Source organism: Dermacentor variabilis, chromosome 4 (genome assembly GCF_050947875.1).
Source record: "Dermacentor variabilis isolate Ectoservices chromosome 4, ASM5094787v1, whole genome shotgun sequence".
NCBI classification, from domain to species: domain Eukaryota; kingdom Metazoa; phylum Arthropoda; class Arachnida; order Ixodida; family Ixodidae; genus Dermacentor; species Dermacentor variabilis.
The window spans coordinates 88,069,162-88,090,786 of NC_134571.1; the positions used below are offsets into that span (position 1 = coordinate 88,069,162).

Below are 21,625 nucleotides of genomic sequence, written 5' to 3' on the forward strand. Positions count from 1 at the left end.
TGTTCAGTGGAGTTCCGTCACGGTTTTCGTGCAGCCGAAGCTGGCGTGCAACGTTGTGGTCGATATGAAATGTAAGCGCAACGCAACGTTCGTCGTAGCCACAATTTGCTTTGAAACGTAATAATCAATCATTAAAGACACCTTGCTTATCATGTGTAATTCGAAAATGATAACTTATATGTGCAGTTCCTCTTATTTTTTATTTTTCTCACGTGGTGTTATAACAGCTTCACGTTGGAGCACAACTTTCTGTGGCAGTGAAGGGAAAGGCTACGGAGGCGGAGCTTCTGCACGTGTGCCCCCGCGCGAAGTAGTCTGGCAGCGTCTCACTGCACTTCTGCTTTCTCGGAAGAGAAGCGTGGGGGGTGAGGGGGGGTGAATCGACGAAGCTTCCACGTACTGCTGTTTCGGGTTTGCCCAGACGCGGAAGAGCCACTGCAATTCTGCTTTCTCGGAAGAGAAGCGGGGGGGGGGGGGGGGGGGAGAATCGACGCAGCTTGCACGTACTGGTGTTTCGGGTTTGCCCAGACGCGGAAGAGCAAAGCCGCAAAATAAGTCAGCTTACTAAGTGGTGTGTTTTGTCATATACCGGTGTCACGCGTACACTTCTGATCGCGATCGGGGCTGATCCGGATCGGATTTCTCGATCGCCATCAACAATGATCGCTGCTACACGGTCCAACGATCCGGATCGAGCTATTATCGTCTGCTGATCGTCAGAAACTTTCAGAACTGCATAATCTATTATCTACAAATTCAGATTTGCAAAATATCGGTAAATTTCAACAACAGTTCAATTTTACAGCTTCTTATTGCTGGTAAAATATTTTTAAACGTCTTTTATATTGAGCTGGCTTCACTTCTTGTTTCTAGCGTTTTAATAATACTGCGCTAGAGGGCGAAGACATCTGCCTGCGATTACCTGCGATCGCGTTTAAGAGGCTGATCGTGATTCGCAGATCGCGATCGCCCGGATCTGAATCCCGCAGGTTCGCGATCGCAAATGACCGTGCAGCATCGCGCGATCCGGATAAAGCTCGATCCAGATCGGCCCCGATCACGATCAGAAGTGTACGTTTGACATTGGTATTATTTAGCTGTTGCTAATAAGCGTTTATGGTTTAACGCCATGGCGTTATGGGCCCCCTGTCGCAGAAAAACCGGCGTCTGCACCCCGCATCGCGCGCGCAGCGTCGACCGTCTTTTAAAGAAAACTCGTTCCAAACCACGCATACCCAACCATGCAGGCCCTCCGTGTAGCGCCTAGACGTTACGGAAATAATTGAATTTTGCAAAGTAAAATGCGTCAGAAACATCGTAAAGTACGACTTACATATAGCCTACATACATCATAGTGTCAGATTGTAATTTGAATATACGAAAAAAAAGCCTAACTCGGTTACGCGAAAATTGAAACACAAGTACCTTTTCCCGCGTTTATACCATTCATGCAGCGGTGCACCCGGTTCCTTGCAACGCCATCCAGATGGCGCTCGCCTCCACACATCCGCAGCCTACGCAAGAGGCCACGTTTTTCCCGGAAAGTTCGCCTTCGTGCATAACGTTCGCCGCCAGCGTCTTCCGGTAAACATTACAGTTACATAAGCAGCAGTTGCCGGAAAGCGTGAAAAGCTGTGAGGGATCTTTGAATGCTATAGCGTTCCATTGTTAAAGGCGAACCTTAAGTGTCCTCCAAATATTTCTCTTCCCTGTTTAAACTAACGCTGATCAAAGTGCGGGACTTCCTTTAGAAGCGCGCACGCTTGTATGCACTTTGCCTTCGTATACCACTTTCCTTTCATTACCACAGAAAGTTGTCTGCACGTATTGGAGTTTGTACGGCTGCAGCGGTGAAGGCTGGCACAGCAGTGCAGCAACGCAGCCTCCATAGGAGCCGTCATAAAAAAAAAAAAGAAAACAGCCAGGCAGGACTGCGTTGAAAACCGCCGCTGCTATACGTTCGAGCAAGGCCGTGAGCCAGCAAACAGACCATGAGTACTTCTGAAGGGTGCGGAAACTCACTTATACAGCTTCACTGCCTCTGATATACAGTTGTCAGATTGACATACATCTGTCTAGGACTTTTTATGCTTCCTTCGCTAGTGAATTTACACTCGGACACGTCCAATTTCCTTTATAAATATTTCATTGCTCGTTAACGCGTACCGTCTACTCCAGCCTGTTGATGGCGCTCTTGATTCTTGTTTAATAAAAAGCTCTTGAGGGTGCACTTCTTCAATAGAATAAATCTTTTACTACATTCGGTTCCATGCTCTCGAAATGTACTCATCTTTCATAGGTAATACATGTTCAATGACACGTGCTTGCAAATCTCTTAGTAGTTACTATTCTATTTCTGTTCGCATGTCACTCAACGGCTGCAGATTCTTTTGTAAAAGAGGGCGCTATAACTCAAAGCTATTTCAAACTTTTCAGTTCCAATTCTGCAATTAGCCCTCCGCAAGAGTTAAACACTTTTTTTCGACAACCCCCCACTTCGCCTGCCTGTCACACGACGTCACAAAACGGCGAATGCTTCGCATCTGATATCACGTGTACACACTGATTATGCATGATTGGACTGAACAAGATAAAAATGTTTACTTCTGATTCGGCACCTGTTCGCCATTAACCCTCTGCTATTGGTCAAAAGGTTTAAGGCTGTACCCACTTCACCTGTCTGTCACTCGACGTCACAAAACCGCGAAAACTCATTCCGTCGAAGTGACGTGTACGCGTTAGAGATGCATTAGTATGTCGAACGAACAAAAGTGGATTTTTTCTGAATAGCTGGAGACTGTCGTGTTTCGAACGGAATATAAGATGGCTACCGCCGATCGCTCAGGCACTGGCTACTCGCACCTGCCGGAGAGCATGCCCGTTTATTTGTGTATAACAAAACTTCTTGCGTGGCTGTATATAACGTTATCGAACCCTTTCGGCACGCTGTTAGATACGGGACCGTTTCCAGAGGCTACTCAGAGTTTACCAGACCACATTGAATCGCGCCACAGCTAATTAAAAAGCGCAGAAGCACGGATACCACATTCCAGAGGCGCGGCACGTGCAAACAAGTTGGCGGCTCCCACCTCGTGTGCCGCAGGTGGAGCTATTCACTGCTTGACTCTACCCCAAAGTGAAGCGAGAGCCTGGCTCTGTTCGAGGTAACTTGGCTCCAAGAGTCAAGATGGGTATAATGCACCGTGAAACCCTGGCAGCGTCGCCCCACCCGCCTATTGTGACGGAGCATTGCAAGTTAGAAAGGCAAGACCGCAGGGAGAAGTAAGCCCTCGGACAATTGGGGACCAAGCAGCGACTCTCTTCGCCGGGTGTGACACAATCGCACGGGCGCCTACCATTGGCCGAAAATGACGACACCTGAGCGGGCTCACCGATTGGCAGAAAATGGCGTCACCTGAGCGGGCTCGCCCATTGGCCGAATGTGACGTGTCTTCGAGACACCGAAGGGCTTAAAAGACACAGACCGGGAGCATTCCTAGAGCATTCCTAGAGCATTCCTTGATTCTTCTCTTTCGAGCTTCTTGCCGCGGGCCGCAGCGTCCGAGTTGCTGCCGGCCCGTAATGACTTTAAGACTGTTAATTGACTCTCACTGTAAATGATGTAAATAAACCTCCCAAGTTTTCATCCCGAAGTCCTCCTCAACTCTTACAACGTATACGACATCGCTCTGTCAACGCTTCTTTGCTGGAGATCCGTTTTAGCAGCATTTTTTAAATGTCCGTTGCGCGCTGTCAGAATTTTAGACAGGCCACCGCAAGCTAAGTAAGCGGAAGCGGACCAATCGCAGACGCCAGCACCACCTTCTTTACCCAGTTATCTTAGTTTCGGTGCGGTGGCTCTGCCCCATCGAAACCCTCTCCACTTGAACATGCTCCTCGCCTGTTGTCAGCCAATTAAGTAAGAAAAACCGCTCAATGTAGGCAACCTTATTCGTTTTGAAAGCAAACAAAAGCGACCTCCTATAAACGAGGTGACCGTTTGATTTGGCTGTTCTGGCAACGCCGTGGGTCCCCACCTGATGCTTGAGTTGGCGGTTACGTACGTAAATTTGACGTCAGGAGATTGGAATAATGACATATTGGCATAGTTTTATGTTATAGGGCCCCTAGATTGAGTTACTTCAAGTAGCCCCTCAAATTTTTTTACTAGTTCATTTTTTCTTGGGGAGATGATAAGAAAATATACACAAATTGTGGTAGAAACTTATGTTTGCAAAAGGCATCAATGTGCTACTAAAGGTCAAGCGCAATGAAATACTACACATTGACCAATAATTTTTTAGTGAATTTTAGCTCTACACAAATAGAAGATGAAGTTCCGCGGTTCCCGAAACGTGGTCTCGGCGTTGCACTGAAAAGCGCGCATCGTATTGCAGGATTAGATTTCAGTACAACCACGGTATAACTGAAAAGAGCTGTTTTCTCTCAAGCTCATGAATACCCTTCTTTCACTGCGTCATCTAAATTCTGAAAGGTAACTGCCGATTTTTTTCAGATACCAAAGCAAAAGAAATTTTCTAGCACCGTGTAACCAGAGAAATATATTCTTACATTGCTAGCTCTCTTTCAAAGCCTTTTGAAGATTGGGTTCTTCTGACCGGTGACCTTACATTTTGGACATATGCTCTTGTTTTCTTTATGTTTTTTTGCTTTCTTTTTCACTGCAACTTTCGTATATTCTTTCCAACAGCTGACATATCCGCTGAAAGACGAGGCGAAAAGTAACTAAAGCGCTCAATTATTTTCTATACATGTGGTGTTTTCAAATAATAAACTGAAATGGCGTTGTAAATTAAAACCCTGGGACTCATTTATTTTGGTGAGGTCTTCGTTTTTATATTTCACATATTTAAGTAATATGTTTCATGAAACTGAGCGGCGAAACCATGATCCCTGAATCAATATACCTTGGAATCAGCTCTAAAGTATCAACACCGTGCTATTCGTCGACGTTTGCGATGAAATTTCCGGGGACGGCAAGCATGATATTGCTATGTTGTATTTGTGCTATCTCCTGTGTGATACCTCTTCACTGCTTGAGCGCTTATTTCACCGCGTCGGCTTGCTCTATTGGTAAAAATGTTTTTACGTAGCTTCAACTTAAATAAAAAGTGCATCCCGTTTTGCAATCCTTGCTTCAGCCGCCATGACCAGTGCACTTCTTCGCTCTTGAACGTTGCGAAATGCTGCCAAGGTGCGGCAGTCTCGGTGTTCTTTGTGTGTAGAAGTGTCGCCTTATGAGTCACCGCTTACAAGCAGTGAGGGAAACGTCTTCAGCTTTTATTAAAGATGCCCTTTGTCTCTTAATTGCAGGTTGTTTGCAGGTTAATTGCAGGTTCTCCTTGCGGGCATCGTCGAGAACGCGAGAAACTACGCACCTCCGAGCTTTCTAGAGCCTGATTTGCAGACCTGAGCCCCATGTGGGCCGCTATGCTTCCCAGCAAGTGTTTCATTTATATAAGAAGGGTATCAGCGAAATAAAAGTCGCTTGGTGATTGAATTTGTAGCTGCAAACTGTCATGCTTAACTGGCTGGGGAATTCTCGCTTCTCCAATACTTCGGTGGTCACCTACTCTTGTGCGTGATAACGTGATCAAGCTCCCGATAGCGGGGCCAGATGAGCATGCGTCTTCTCGCACTGCCGTGGCCGCGCATGGTTGCCTCCGTGGCTGAGCGCGTGCGCGGCCCACGCGCCGTATCATCTTGGAAGTAATCTGTGGCGTGTTAGACGCCTAAGTGCGAGCCGAGATGGCTGGTGGCTTCACACGCAATGTGTTGTCGTGTGCAGGTGGATGTAGGTCGCACGAACTAGTACAGGCTGCGCGTAGCGTTAGCTTCGTGCTGCCGTGACGCGCCAGCGTTGTGACAGCGTGTGTTTCTGGTCATCGTGTTTAGTGTTTTGTGGTCATCGTGTTTCTGGACGCTATGCTTTCTAATATAATTATTAAGCGAATGCATACTGCAAGTCATACGGCCGACAAAACTACGAACCTTATATCGTGTAGTAATGCAATACGTTTCTATCGCTATCAATGCTTCACTTTTTGAGCAAACTACCAAAACTACCAAACTACTTTATATCTGCCATTTAGAAGTGGAGAAAAATGTGTTCATTTCCCATTATATCACAGTTGTCTGCCAGCGATTGAACCTTGACATCTTGCCCTTGCACATCGATGTGATGCAGGAGCTGTCGAGTTCATGGGACTAACTGTTTGCATGGTCCACGATAGCGATAGAAGAACAGGTCAACTTCTTTTATATCTCATGCCCTCACGGAATGGTGGTCATTCTCGGAACATGGTTTAGAGTCGTGCTACTAAGCGAGGGTATTCTTCTAAAAACAACACTTAAGGCGGAAGTTTAAGGTAGGAGAGCAAGGCGAAAACACTTATTGCACTCTGAATGGTGATTCTACGCGAGGCAAATAATAGACAAGCAATTATCTAGACATAGATTACATTGTCAATCATTTCTATTAGTAAATTGAGCTGCCAAGCTTACGTCGGTGTTCGCAACCGTTGGTTAAACTTTTATGACAAGACCGAGAGAGAAAGGCAGGAAAAGCAAGAGAGGGTAGTCTAACAAAAATAAATGCTGAGATACATACGCGGGAGAAGAACAACTAGACATTCGTGTGTGCTTGGTGCCCACAAACTATATTTTCACAGAACCCGCTCAATCAGACGGGTGCGGGACCAAGCGCCACTGGCCTTCGATTTCGCAACCGCCGAATCCACTGCTCGCGCACTGTCAGCGTTCCGGGCGTGTCGCCGTCCTCTTTTGTGATCGGATCACTGTGGCACGTAGTAGTGCGTTACAGGAACGCCCTTCTAGCGAGGAAGCCGTGAGTGGGACGAATGGCGAATGGTCGTGGTGCGAAACGCAGGCGGCGAGTAGGACTGGCCTGGTAGGGAGGGAATTTCACAGCAGATGTGGCTAACGCGTCATGAGCCGAAGTAGGTATATAGGCTTCAGACGGTCTACGGAGACCGTAGCTTCCAGGCCGTTAGTGAGCAATAGAAAGGTTTTAGGTGCACGCTTGAGTTTGAGTGCTTAGAACGGGCTATCATTCGGGGTCCGTAAGGAAGGACGCACAGTGGCACTGGCGTTCCATTTCACCATCGCCGAAACCGCTGCTCGCGCACCGCGAGCGCGCTGGGCGTGTCGTCGCAATGTTTTCTGATCAGATCACTACACATACACTCTGTTACGTAAGGGGAAGGGCTGGGAGATATGAGAAACAAAATGAATATATGAAAAAACAAACAAATCGGTTAACATTCAGGCACTTGACTCCCTCCACAGTTTCACCTCAGGTCCCATTTTTTTAGGCAATTTTTTAGAGGACGCCACCCTTTTACTCAGAGCATGCAACGATATAAATGTGCAAACCCAAGACGACGCATTACTCCTCAAATAAAAGAACACCCGCTATAGATATCGCGTCACGCATTAAGGCGAGAGACAATACATTTCAATGACGGGGAAATACGGGTGCGTTTATTTAGTGGGTTCCTCTCCTTTGATATAATTGCAAAGCAGTATTCTGGACAAGTGACGTTAATACGGAAAACTCGCCGGCTTCTCTTCAGTATGCGCTGGACCACTGGTATATCTGTGAACACATCTCTGCCTGCGAGCGGCGTAGAGTTGCTGCTGAAAGCACGCTAGTATTGCCACAGAAGAAGAGAAACGATGACACTGAAGGTTGCGAAGGACTTCTCTAAGTTGATATCACTTACCTTTGAACGAAATGACTTTAAATAATTCAGACACCAGACAGAATGCTTGATTCTCCCTTTGACTACCGAATGTGAAACACCTCGAAGCTTTGGTGAAGTTACACTTGTTCTGTCCATTACATATTTACTTATGTCCCGGTGTCATCTGCTGGCTTCGGCACAGTCTCCTGTATACGAGCGTACATAGAATCCTACTGTTTCTCAAAGGAATGTTGAATTGATTTCAATTTACATGGCATAGTGTAACTATACCTTCTCAAGGTTAGTACTGAAAAACTCTTGCTCTGCTATGCTTTGTCAGTAGAACGATACCTATTTAAAGACCGCGTAAAGTAGGAAGTCATTGTCTTTCACATCATTCGTACGAATAATAATGCCAGTATCGTAATGCCATAGTCTCTCCTTTAATGGTATCCTAAATATTCGTCTCCGAACTGATCACTGTGAATGTGTCAAGATACCAATGTCGATTATTCATACAGCAGACATGCCTCTCCCTGCCAACAACAAACACCGCATTGATGACATCAAAAAGAACGAAATAAAAGAAAAACATGAAGCAGCATAGCACTCTTGCGGGTAACTTGTATAAACGAAGAACAAGTTACACTAAAAAAAAATTGTTCAGACGTCCTCCTGCCATCCACTCACGAAGAAAAACGGAAGCAAGAGTAGAGCAAGCAAAATAGTACAAAAAACAACGATGCTTCAAGGCATCCAACGATTGAGCAAGCTGCGCGTGCCCAAACATGCCCTCTTCTGATGCATGGCTGTCGCCGCGACCGCTGTCATGCATCTCCTCGCGGCGACGTGTGCAGCCAAGCCTGTTTGGACCGTGCTGCTTGTCGCCTCTCTACATTCTCATGCGACGATCTCTAGCATTTACGCGCGCTCGTTTCCCCGAGTTTTCTTCGACTTTTCCATTCCTTCACGTCTCTTCCACTGCGCTCCACAACGTTCTCGCTCGAAGCTCCGAGTCGACGACGAAAAACATGCGAGAAAGAGCTGTCTTCTGTCGAAGCGAAGCCCGTCAGGGCGCGAGGCTGCCGGGCGACGGGCAGCCATCCGGTGCGTTATCGGCCTAAGCCTCGCTTTCCTGGACGCCTTGATCGATGACCCCGAGCCCCGAAGAGAGTAAGGAAGCCTTCGCTCCTCAGGGCTCGCAGCGGGCAGCAACAACATCAGCACTGCCCCTCCGCACCCCAACTCCCCTAACTCCCGCCCCTTTCTAGCTCCTCCTAAGAAGGAGCTGGGCTTACAGCCCAGCAGGAACCACGCTCTACCGCGCTCATCTCTCTCGGTGCCAGGGCCCGGGCCTCGCTTGATCCCCTTTCTAGGGAAGGGCGTGGGCCCTGAGTGGGCTGCGTAGCCCGCTCGCACGCCGGAATAGGTCGTGTGGAGTGGCAGCGCCGAGAACAACGCCGACAACGCGGGAGAGACTTGAGGGGAGACTCGCCACTTGACTGACGAAACAAGGCAGTGTGGGGTAACAGCGACCCCACCTCAGCGTATACACTCGCCGCACCGGCACAGAGCCTTTGAGCCGGCCAAAATAAGAGATTATCTCGTTTTCGTCGGTAGGAGTATAACCAGAACTCCCTCCCATTCACCTACAAGAGCTGAGAGGTCGGCTTCGGGCAAACTCCTCTACGCAGTTACGCCCTGCTTTTGTGGAACGGGGAGAGCGGTATTGACAGTTGAGAGAAAGAAGGAAACGAGAGAGGGAGAGAGAGACATTACCTTTATTTACAAACACCCTTTTGTCCGTTCCATCGTCGCTGTTATCACATTGCCACGTTTTGCTGCTGCGTTCACACTGACCCCGTGCGCCGGTCATAGCGACGTAGTGATAGCATAATGTCATGAAGACACCTGCGAGAGCCTAAGCGTGAAGTTGAGTTGAAAGAAAAAGGACCCTATTCGCGAGCCAAACATTTAGCCTGCTTGTCTCAAAAAAAGGTATAACAATAGAGAGTTTCCTGGAAAGATGGACGATTGAAGTGATTGATTGGGGTAGTACAAAAAATGTCGCTGAAACCAGCGTTTTGACACGAAGACCTGTCGAAACATTGGTTTCAGCGATATTGCTTGCGCTGCCACTTGCTTAAAAAATAATTTTTAATAGAGATTACAACTACAAGTCCGCAACCCAAAGCGCTTTAGAGGGCTCATTTAGATTTCTTTCACGTCGAAGCGAATGTCCCTTCATATCTAGCTAAATATTCACCCTTCAGGACTGCTGCACTCCAACAGGGCACTGAGCGCGTGAGCAAAATGCGAGCGTGTGTAACCGTCGTTTTTCTTGCGACCGCTCAGGATCGCATAAGGCGTTCTTGAGCAGTATTTTGGAATAAGATTTCTAAGTATTGGCGCAGGAAGTGCTACGAAAGAAACTAATATTGCATTTCACTTGCCTAATTTATGCAGCACTAGAGAGCACTGTCACAGAGTTTCGAATTGAGGCAGCAAGCACGCGTACATTTAATTATGTGGAGTGTTGTGCTCACAACACGTAATATAACTTTTGTGCAGGAGTTGCATACAGGGCGCCATGGTACAGCTATTGCAATAATAACCTGGCAGACTCCTTGTCGGCTAACAGAAGTGCAGAAATGTGCGATAAATCAACGCTTTGTTGTCGCCCGAATATATGCAGCGAGCCAAAGGGTGTTTCCGAAATTCATCGTTACTATTCTAGAATTTATAATGTGCCTTCAATAATTTAGGAACGAAGTATGCTTGCCTTGTGAACTCATATCTACATTCAACATTTTCAATCGCACAATGCTTATCGGCGTTTACACAGTGAATGGAAATCTCTGGGTGCGCAGTTTCACATAAATTTGGGCAGGAGTACAATGCGAGCCAAATTAAATCAAATTATAGTGGAGGGCATTTCAACCAAGAGAATCGATATTTCTTTGGCTGGGCACTTTTCGAAATTGCACTAGCATTGGATGGTGTGCAGCAACACATATAAACAAAATATAAAGAAGACAATGAATATAAAGAATGCAGTTGAACCAGCAGCTCGGGTCTCTAAACGTGCTATGCCAAAATGTTTGTGAAGCCTTGGGCAAATGGCTGCGGAAAGAAACTAATTTAAACTTGTCCGAAGAAAGAGAGTTGATGCCCGAATTCGATGTGTTTTTGCGGTCCTGCACCACATTTTGGCCAGTCGAGAGAGAGTGAGGCTTATTATAGACAAAGCAGAATCGCAAAGTACCCAGGAATATTAAATTTTGCTCTCTATGCGAGTCTTAAAGTACTAAAGTCTTCCTGCATTATCTTTATTCTGAGTAATACATCTTAAGAGTGACAAGGATAAAGAGAAATATAGTCATCTCGCGCCACCTCACCTGTTCTGAAAGTTACACGGAGAGAGTTGAATACTAAATGCAAGAAGAGCAAACATTGCATTAAATGTCAACCTCTGAAATACTAAACTAAAGGTCGGGTCAACCTTCTGAAAACGAAGAATGAGTCATACCAGCCTTTGGAACAAAATAAAACAGTTTCTTATGTTCATTCAGGCTAGCCTGTAGTCGATCCAAGAAAGACAGAGAAAGAGAGGGAGGCTAAAGAAAGGAGAAAAGCAGAGAGTTTAACCCGAATCGAGAATGTGTTTTTGGTGGACGATTTCAAAGTTGTGTGAGACAGTGTTGGTTCATTGATACCAGTTGGTGCGAATTGGTGTCGGCTCAAGCGATAGCACGAAATAATGTTTTATATCGGCATAGATAAAGTGCAATCAATATTCATGCTCTCTGGTCTTTCCCTTCTACATATAATGTGTTTTCGCGCTGCTTTGGCAATGAGGAGAACATTGTGTTAGTGTGTGTGTTGTGTCGTGTGTGCGTGTATGCGTATGTGTGTGTGTTGTGCGTTTGGCTGTGCATAAGTTTGGTGCCTGTATGTTGTTACTATGAAGATAATATGAATATATTACCAATTCTAAGAGTATCATAGCAGGTCGGCATATAATGCGGGCAAATATAGCTGAGAATAACATAAATTGTAATGAAATATTATTCCAAATACAATAACGATATTCCTACAATGAAAGTACTATTAATGACAGTTACAACTGTGAGTAATATAGAGAGATGGCTACAAAAAAGAAAATCAAGCTGTCATTTCAATGATATAAGGATTTCAATAGGGGCAGAAAGTTTACATTAGAAAACACTAGACGACGAAAAATCTGCATACAATGACAATTCAAATTTGTGAAAGTAAGAAAAAAAAGAAAAAATTCAAAACGCATACACCCATAGATCAAACTGGTATAAAGGAAACAACACACTCTCACAGGTTTATTAGTTCGCTCTAAATTGCAGATAAAAACTAGGTAAGGGACGCGCTTTCAACAATTTGTACAGGAATATATTTCCATTTTCTTATAGTTAATGGCAAAATGAATTCTTCAAACATTTCACACGGAAAGAGTATTCAAGAAGCATTCGTGAATGCTTGTGTCTGGTTGGACTTGCTTGTAAGCTGGAGATGTTTTTAGTAGCATCAACATTTGCTTGATTATGCTTGAGTGAGTACATGAACTTTAAGCGAGCTGTTATGGCCCTGTGCTGCAGTGTTTGCATTCCAGCCGTTTCCATCAATGTGGTATAGGTGAATCATAGGGCTCGCACCTGCTAAATATAAACTTGACTGCCTTTCTCTGTATACCCTCAAGTTTAGTAATTACATCATTTAGTAAACTGGAGCCACCAGGTATTTGCGATCTTTAATATCAATGTAACAGATACAGTATAGGCTAAAGGTGTAGTTAGTATCTATGGGGGGCTACTCAGAAACGGCGTCTGATAAACACTAGCTTTTAAGTGCATGTCGACGAGATGTTGCTTGTATGAGTGCTCCATCCGAAGTCCTCAGTAATTGAGAATCCAAGATATTTGCGTTCAGTGATTGCAGTCAATTGCATATTATTAAATTTACACGGAGATAATGATTTATTCTTGTTGCAGGAAATTATGAGCAAGGCCTATTTTTTAGCGTTTAGTGATATTTGCCAGTCGGAGCACCATCTGTTCACTGTTTGTAAAGCGCAGTCAAGGGCTAGATTATTTTTGTGTCATTTAATTAGGTTTTAATTATTTGATCATTTGCAAGTAAATACTATGTCACCCTGTATATTTCTAGGCAGATCATAAATAAAGATTAGAAAGAGGGCAGGAGCCAAAACGCAATCTGGGGCACGCCAGACACCACTTGCTTTGCCGACTGACTGACAATCAATTCCTACAAATTGAATGCGATCTTTCAAATAATCACTAATCCAGCTAACTTTGTGGCCATTATTAACGTTGATTCAGTCTCACCAATTTATGTATGGTGAGATACTCGATCGAAAGCCTTCAAAAATCTAGCAGATTAAGGTCAATTTGCTTTTTAGAGTCGATTCCAAGGGACAGGTCGTGGATAAGTTGTAAAAGCTGCGTCACTATTGATAACCCGCGGCAAAAAACATGCTTAAATAGCATTAGGATGGATGTAATCTCAAGGTAAGACATTCTATGTATGGGAATGCTACGTTCTAGTATTTTGGAAACTGCGCGCGTTCATGAAACAGGCCTGAAGTTAGTTACATCTGACTTGCTTCCCGATTTGGGTGCTGGAGTGGTTCTAGCTCTTTTCCATTCATTTGGCAGTCCACCAGTTGACAATAATTTTTTGAATATTACACATAGATACTTAGCTATCCATTCTGCGTACCTTTCGAAGAACAAGTTACCAATATTGCCAAGTCCTCAAGCTTTTTGGGGATCTAGATTAAATAAGACATTCAGGACACCTGATTCAGTGTTTGTAATGGATTCTTTGAGCCTCCAAGCACATGCGTCCCGATGTGGAATATTGCTGCCATCACATGTGAAGACTAATTTGAAATAGTTCTTAAGGGCGTTTGCAACAGTAGTTTTGGGGTAGTTTGGATTAAAGCAGTTCCAGAATTTTGATGGCGATGTTCTTATAAAGTTACTCAGTTTATTGGTAAAGAAATGGTTTTTGGCAGCCTTTAAATTGTGCGGTTCTCATCCGTACTCTTGGGACAAAGGAACGACAACACAGCAGTATTGCAAATAAACATAAGGGCATTTATTCCACCTTTCATAGACTAATGCCAGCTAGCCGAGTTGCCATCCACAAAACATACCGATGGGCCCGCGACAAATCACGGAAGTCCGACTCACCGCGACCGGATAACGAGCGAATATGTTCACCGCATGCTGGACACCAACGCCTGGTCGTTCGCGCGTACGGTAACGCGAATGGTGGCGCGTTCGAACCATCGTGTTCGTACATTCCGGGGTGAGCCTCGCGAGACGGTCTCGCAGGAGTATGGATCGGCACACGCGCAGATCGTCCGCGTCGCTTTCCACCCTTGAGCCAAAGAGGAAGAGCCTTCTCCTTTTTTGCGCCCAAGTAACCCAGCCGTTAGGTAACGTTAGCAGCGCAACATTCGCGCCCCCTCTCGTACTACCCTGCAAGCATACCGACTACCACAGTAAAGACACGCGGTGAAGCCGGTTTATAGAAGAAGGGAGATATGCAAGAAAACAACATATCAGGGGACTCGTTAGAGTCGCGCATCCCCACAAAATTTATCTTCAGATTTTCCACACTATCACTGAGACTGCTTTTTGTTGTCATATTAAACTATTGCTTCGGTGATTTCCTTAGCGGCTTTACTTTCCTTTTTACGTGAATGATGTCTCGCGTTATCCAAGGAATACGTTTCCTTATCTTCTGTTTTTGTGGGTACAGACCGGCGGCTGCAACGTGGGACTGTGTCTTCGAACTTTTCCAGAGCTTTTCAATCTCTGTGGAGGTCTGACAAGAAATTTCACGGAATGATAATAGCTCAAATGCAATATGGTTAATTGTGCTGTTATCGTCGGCACTATGAAAGTCAGGAAAAGATTTGATAAGCGAATGGTGGCCTTTGCTATGGACTGGTAAGCCAACAGGTTACCCTTTCGTGGTCAGATATTCCACCTGTTACTTCTACTTACTTATGCTTGTTTAGATACAAAGTGACTGCTCAGAAAAATCAGGTCGAGTACGTTAGCACTGGGACCTAGAAGGCATGAAGGCGTTTTTACCCCTTGGCTCAGGTTGAAGCCTAAGATAATGTCAAAAATTATACCGGCAGGGACGGAGTGATGTGCCATTGTTAACCAATTTATGTGCGGGAGGTTGAAGTTTGCAAGCATGACTGGTCTGCCCTTTTGTAGATGGCAGTGCATATAATGGTACAATGAAAGCAGTGTCATGATCCGAGGTAGGACTTCGATAAACTCATCCGACAAGAGTTGTAACCCACCGTGGTTGCTTAGTAGCTTGGGTGGGGCACTGCTAAGCACTAGGTCGCGGGATACCAGCGTTATTAGCACTTTCTTTCCCAGAGTCATAACACAGCACCAACAAGTTCAAATTTCTTAGAAATAAATATAATGTTAGGGCAATTTGTGGTGGAAACGTTCAACGCCAACGAAGCGGCAAGACCACAGCGCTCACAGAGCTCTCAGCCCACGCCACACTCCGCCACTTTCGTAGATCGCTTTCAGGATACGGGCCCGCGCGTCCTTCTTCAACGCTACGTAAGCGGCGAGAACACCTGCAGCGCGTTAAGTCACCGGTAGTCGGCACTCTTTGTCGGCATTTGCAGATAGCTTTCAAAGTAGAGCCCGCGCGGCGGTGCCATAAGCAGCCACCGACGGAGAACAGTTGATTACGGTTGATGATGGTTCGACGCGTATGAGTAGGGCGCTGAACAGCGATAGCGGCTTATAATGAACGGAACGTAACCAGCGCACCTGGTGTAGCCACCTGTAGTTGTTTACTCACTTCCTCAATTCACCTTGCGCCGCCGACCGCAGCAGCTCGTGTTACCGCAGCACTGTCGTTTATACTGGTCGAATCACGTTCCATAACATTGATAATGACACCGGATTGCACGCGGATGAGCACTCATCATGCGTTAGTGGCGAAGCAGCGTAATGACAAGGACAAGGCGAAGACACAAGAATACACGACACGAATAGACGAAGACGCGCAGAACGGGCTTATCGCCACAGTGGAAAGCTGGATGACTACAGGATGGCGCAGAAAGTTCGGTCAACTTCGCGCAGACGCTTACAAAAATTAGGTAGCAGAAGGTGGCGAGTATACTGCGCGTCGTTGTCACCGTTTACTCCGGTTCCCAGAATATGATCAGTTGTCCGGTCTTTGGTGGTCCAGTTACCCCGAGCCGTCCCTTCCGAGCCATTCCCGTAGCTCGAAGCACTCCGGAAACATCTGTTGCTGACGAACTCTGTCACCTTATATCCAGACAAGGAATTCAGTTTACTTGCCTAACATTTACAAGTTAGACAACACTAGCAGAACAGAAAGTTCGTGCGTCTTTTATGTCGCAATATCCTCAACCTGACTTGAGTTTAGTATGAATGAATTGAAATGTGCTCTTTCATCATGCCGTACAAAGACAACCGCAGGCCCAGATGGTGTCACGTATATGATGTTAAAGAACCTAGGTCCAGTAGGAAGAATGCCTCTTTTGGAGATATTTAATTACATCTGGATAAGAGAGACTCTTTCAGACTCATGGAAATTAGCCCGGGTAATTCCAGTACTAAACAAGGAAATACTCCACTTTGTCTTGACTCCTACCCACCCGTCAGTCTCACAGGCTGTTTTTCCAAACTAATGGAGAAGATGATAGACCGCCGACTGCAGTGGTGGTGTGAACACACAAATGTGTTTCCCAATTACATGACCGGTTTTCAACAAAATCGGCGTACAATGGATTCAGTATTAGACATTACCACATGCGTCGAACATCAACGAAGCTGCGGAAATGTGACAGTAGCAGTATTCTTAGACATTGAAATAGCATTCGATACGGTAATACCCCTGTCACACGGATGCGGCTAAAGTCCTTTTAACGCCCTTCAACCAAGGGCGTCTTTATCTCGAGGGAGATGCGCGCCGTGTCACACGGCAGTCCTTTAGCAAAGGAAGTTTAAGGAAGTTCCTAGCAAAAGGTCATGGAAGATCTCCCTTGCAGACTCCCTTACTCTTTATGCAAAAAAGAAGTGAGGCGTGCAGACAGGACACAAGAGTAGAGAAGTGGACAACACGAACGCCGTGTTCTTCTCACACTTCTCTACTCTTGTGTCCTGTCTGCACGCCTCACTTCTTTTTTGCATAATGAATCCTTACCAACTAGCTCAGCTTTCTGTCGTTCTCCCTTACTCTTGTTCCCAGCGTGCTTGAATTTCGAGTCAAGAAATCACCCTCATTTTTATTAATTTTAGTTTTACCAGCAAATGTAACTGTTTTTATTGCGTATAGTATAGTATTTGAGCAATGACAAAGATATTTGAGTTGAGCAGCTACATTCGATCTCGAACCGGGCGTTCTCGGAATGGCTGCTGCGTTTACCCTGACTGCGCCATTTTTTTGTTGTTTTGCTCAACGGGATCGCACGTCTCACGCATGCGGAATGAGTGATTCACGTCTTTCCCAAGACTTTTTAGCAATATATAGCGCATTGCTTCTATGACTGCGTACGAAGTGAGGAACGCCTAATGTGCCCCCAGCGGCAGCTTTCAAAAGCTCGTTTATAGGCCGTGTGACACGGAGCTAACTCCTTTGAGGTGAAACTCCCTTGCGGTCCTTTAAGGGAAAGAAGTTTGAAGGAGATCCGAGTTGCCCGTGTGACACGGGTATAAGTCACATGCATATCCTTGCTGGCATGTTAGAGCTTGGCCTACATGGTCGAGCCCTGCAATGGGTGTCAAATATCTTGAAAGACAGAAAAATATTTATGGAAACAATCGAAGGAGAGAGTAATTATCACAGCATCACGCAGGGCGTTCCGCAGGGCAGTGTTCTCAGTCCGTTTTTATTCAACTGTGTCATGACAGCCTTGCCATTAAAACTCCCGTCTGGTCTACAGTACTCGCTGTACGCAGATGACATCTGCATATGGGCCTCTGGATCTCATATACAAGACGTTCAAACAACGCTGTAAGAGTGTCTTGATAGTATTGACACCTTTTTAAAAGAAAGAGGCATGAGTCTTTCATACGCAAAGACAGCCGTACTTCCTTTCACTAGACGACAGATGAATAATTTCCAACTTACGCTTAATGGGCAAACTTTGATGTTTGTGACAGTGCATAAATTTCTTGGAGTTATTCTTGACCACCAGCTAACATGGGCTTCACATATCCGCGCAATTGAAAAGCAGACCAATGCAGTAATAAACGTACTTCGGCGACTCGCTGGCACAACGTGGCGGGGATCAGTCTCTTCACTACTTCAAGTTCATAACGCACTCATAAAACAAAGAATTGCTTACTCGGCACCTATTCTCCATAGTTTATCGCAAACTTCTGAGCAACGTCTTCAACGTTTACTGGCAAGAGGGCTACGAGTGTGTCTTGGGGTTCCGCAGGCTACCTCGAGTTCTTTAGTTATTGCTGAAGCTCGTCACCCATCATTTCCAGTCATACGAACGGTTGAAACATGCCGACATATTTATCGCATCTTAACCACACACGAGAAGCTTCCATTAAACCTCGCGCTTACCGAAAAAAACAAAAGCAAAATTCACAATGTTGTTCGAGAGCATAAAGAATTATTACCAAGATTTGAATGATGCAAAGTGGCCGTTTGTTACCCTCCCTGGATGTTAACATGTAATAAAACAGAATTATCGGTTGACAGTATTATATCTAAGAGAGACATCTGCCTAGTAGCCGCACAACAACTGGCACTCTTCCAAACTTACTCCTTATATCCCCAGTACATCCACGTTTATACAGATGGTTCGTGTCATAAAAATTCCTCGACTTCAGCATTCGTCATTCCACATTTAGCGCTAGAGCAAACATTTAAATTATCCCGAGAGACATCTTCCACCATGGCAGAAGTGTTTGCAATCCTGTATGCTTTGCGTTTCATAACATCAGAAAAACATTCGCAAAAATGGGCTATCTTTAGCGATTCGCAAGCCGCTCTCACATTACTACAGAGCAGTAAGAAAAATTATTTGAACACTTTGCTATTGAATGAGACACTCAAAGAACTTACAAAAGCAAGCGCAATGAACCACGTAATTGCATTCCAATGGATACCTGGACACTGCAATATTCCTGGTAATACTGCAGTGGACGCAGCTGCGAATCGGGCGCACAATAACGCGGAGACAACCAATCTTCCCCTATTGCGTAGTGAAGTCCGTGAGCTCCTGAGACAGACTTCTTGTCGATTCAACAAAACCACCTGGTTTGATCAGCAAACTAAAAACTCGAAGTTATACTTTATAGACCCATGTATAAACTTATCAATGCCGGAAAGTCTAAGAGACAACAGAAAATTTGAAACATAGGTACACCGCCTACGTCTTGGTACTGCATTTACAAAGCACTTCTTGTACAGGATAAAACGTGTCTCTAGTCCGCAGTGTTCTTGTGGCCATCCAGACGAAGATGCGCATCATCTTCTCCTCGAGCGCACGAAATACGATCCACAAAGAAGCGTACTGCAAGCAAATTTGTTGATATTAGACAGAAGACCATTCACTCTAAAGAAGATACATGGCCCATGCATGGCCAACTGCGGGCCTTCAAGAAAGAGCGCTTCTTGCTCTGAAAAGGTTTTAGCGGAAACCAATATTTTGGGAAAATATTAGGTATCAGATGATCCGAATACGCTAAATGAGTAACACAAACGTTGTTCGTGGTTCATAATTGGTCTATGTGGTGATCGCAACTTTTACGCAGTATGTGTAATTCTGTTCTGTACTTGCAGTGCATTACCTGTGTTGTGTGTTTTGGCTGCTCAAAATATCTCACTTTATATATGCGTACGTGGACTGAACTAATGCACAGAACTTTGTGAGTCATGTACTGCTGGACTGTATATTTTTATTCATCCAGTGCCATACTTCGTGTCGCTATTCTCCCTTCTTACGCAAATTTGTTTCCTTTGCCAAGGGGCAAGGAGTAGCCGGTGCCACCATAAAAGCACCAACCTCTCCTATTATTCATTTCAATTAAAAAAAGAGATACACGACACTTGCTGCACTCGCAACAACAGTTGTGAGTGCAGCGAGTGGGCACCAACTAGCCGAACTTTCCGCATTACTGAGATGAGCAAGTAGCGCAATGCTTACGCATGATTAGACAACTCCCAGAGTGGTTTCTCAGTGAATTGTTTCATTGCGATGGCAATTATAGGGACACATCCGGCGCATTTCTGCCGTCGCTTTCGACGTCACCGTCGCCAATGCGTTCCGTATAAAGTCCAAGGGAGATAACATGACGAACGCGCGCCCCGCACTGTATGTGCCAGTGAAAGCGCCCGAAGGGAGCCGACGATCGCGGCTCAAACTTCTCCGCGCGAAAGGGAGAAGAGCGGGGAGGAAGCTCGTCGTCTTCCGCAGCGGGAGGTTCCCAATGATGCAAGTCATCGCGGGGAGGGGAGGCAGGGGGGCGGCGTTCTACTCCAACTGCAGCTGCGTATGTTGCGGCTGTGCGCGGTCACGAGGCCGTATCTTGAGAGCGACCCGTGTTGGGGGCAGAGTCTAGCTGCGTCGACGGCTCGTAGCTTTGTGCGTGCTGTGTGTTGTCGGCGCTGAGTTTGCGTTGAAGCGATACACAGCACGAAGTTCACTTCGCTCGCTGCTGCTGCTGCGCTTGCTCACGCCAGCGTTTCGACAGTGAATGTTTGAGGTCATCCAGTGCGATGTGTTCATGTTTGCTGCGCGCGCTGACACCACGCTTGTTAATTTAGTTGGCAAGCGAATGTTTGCAAGTCGATACGACCGATAAAAGTTCTATCCGTACTTTGTATGGCTGTCTGCTAATTTGCTATCGCAATTGATGCTTCGGCTTTGTGGCGTAACTGCGATTTTCTTTATTATTCAAAATTCAGTTGATAGCAGAGGGTGGCATTTTAGGCTTTGACGTACGTGCAATGCAGTGGAGAGCCTGGAAAAAACACTGCGATATACGTAGACATAACTAAATCCTTCGAAGTTGGACGTTCCTGCTCTTTTAATTTCTGAAACAGAATTTCACGCACTATTCCTCTTTTACAAGCAGCCTAAAGTGCCTAATGTAGCTACATTAGAATAAAATCAACACTAATGTAGTTAATCTAACTAGCTGCAATACAGTAAAATCAGCTGTACTGCAGCTACTGCCCTACTGCACAGTAGAGTTAAATTAATCTACGGCTACCACGCTATTTGGAAGTGGCAGAGTACATGCACTCTAGAAAAAGTGTTCTAAATCTGACATGCGGCTATATATTCCACTGATAGACTAGCCCTTAGAACTCTTTGACACGTTTAGTTTTTAGAGTAAGGATGAGGTGGACGAGAGGGCAGCTTATGTACAACAACAATGCTAACCAATCTGAATAATGTAAGATGAGGGAACCCCCCCATGTCTTTCGATTATCGTGGCAAATAATCATGTGCCGTATTTAAGAAAGTATTTCAAGCTAAAAAAAGATAAGAACCAGATCTAGTCCAATCACAATAGAGAACACTTTATGTAAGGTGTCCAGTGAATGAAAATAATTCTTACAAACTAAAAGAAATGGCTCTTTCAATCCTTCCTGAGTAGGAAACCCCGAAATTTCCTATAGGATAATCTGCACTATTATACGCCTTTATATGGGAACGTACCTATTATGATATTAAATTATGCATGTGGGGAAAACTTGGCATACTACTGTTTATTATGGTTGCAGCCTTAATTTCAACAATGACCAATTTTATCCATACATAGTAAACGTGAAAGGAAACAGTCAAGAGGAAATAT

The 21,625-nt window shown here is 45.3% G+C and overlaps 1 protein-coding gene across 1 annotated transcript in view; it reads right to left on the reverse strand.

Annotated features, from left to right (window-relative positions):
* The window catches only part of LOC142578267 (cell adhesion molecule Dscam1-like), a 207,898-nt gene that overhangs the window by 94,562 nt on the left and 91,711 nt on the right, over positions 1 to 21,625 (reverse strand). The window lies entirely within an intron of this gene.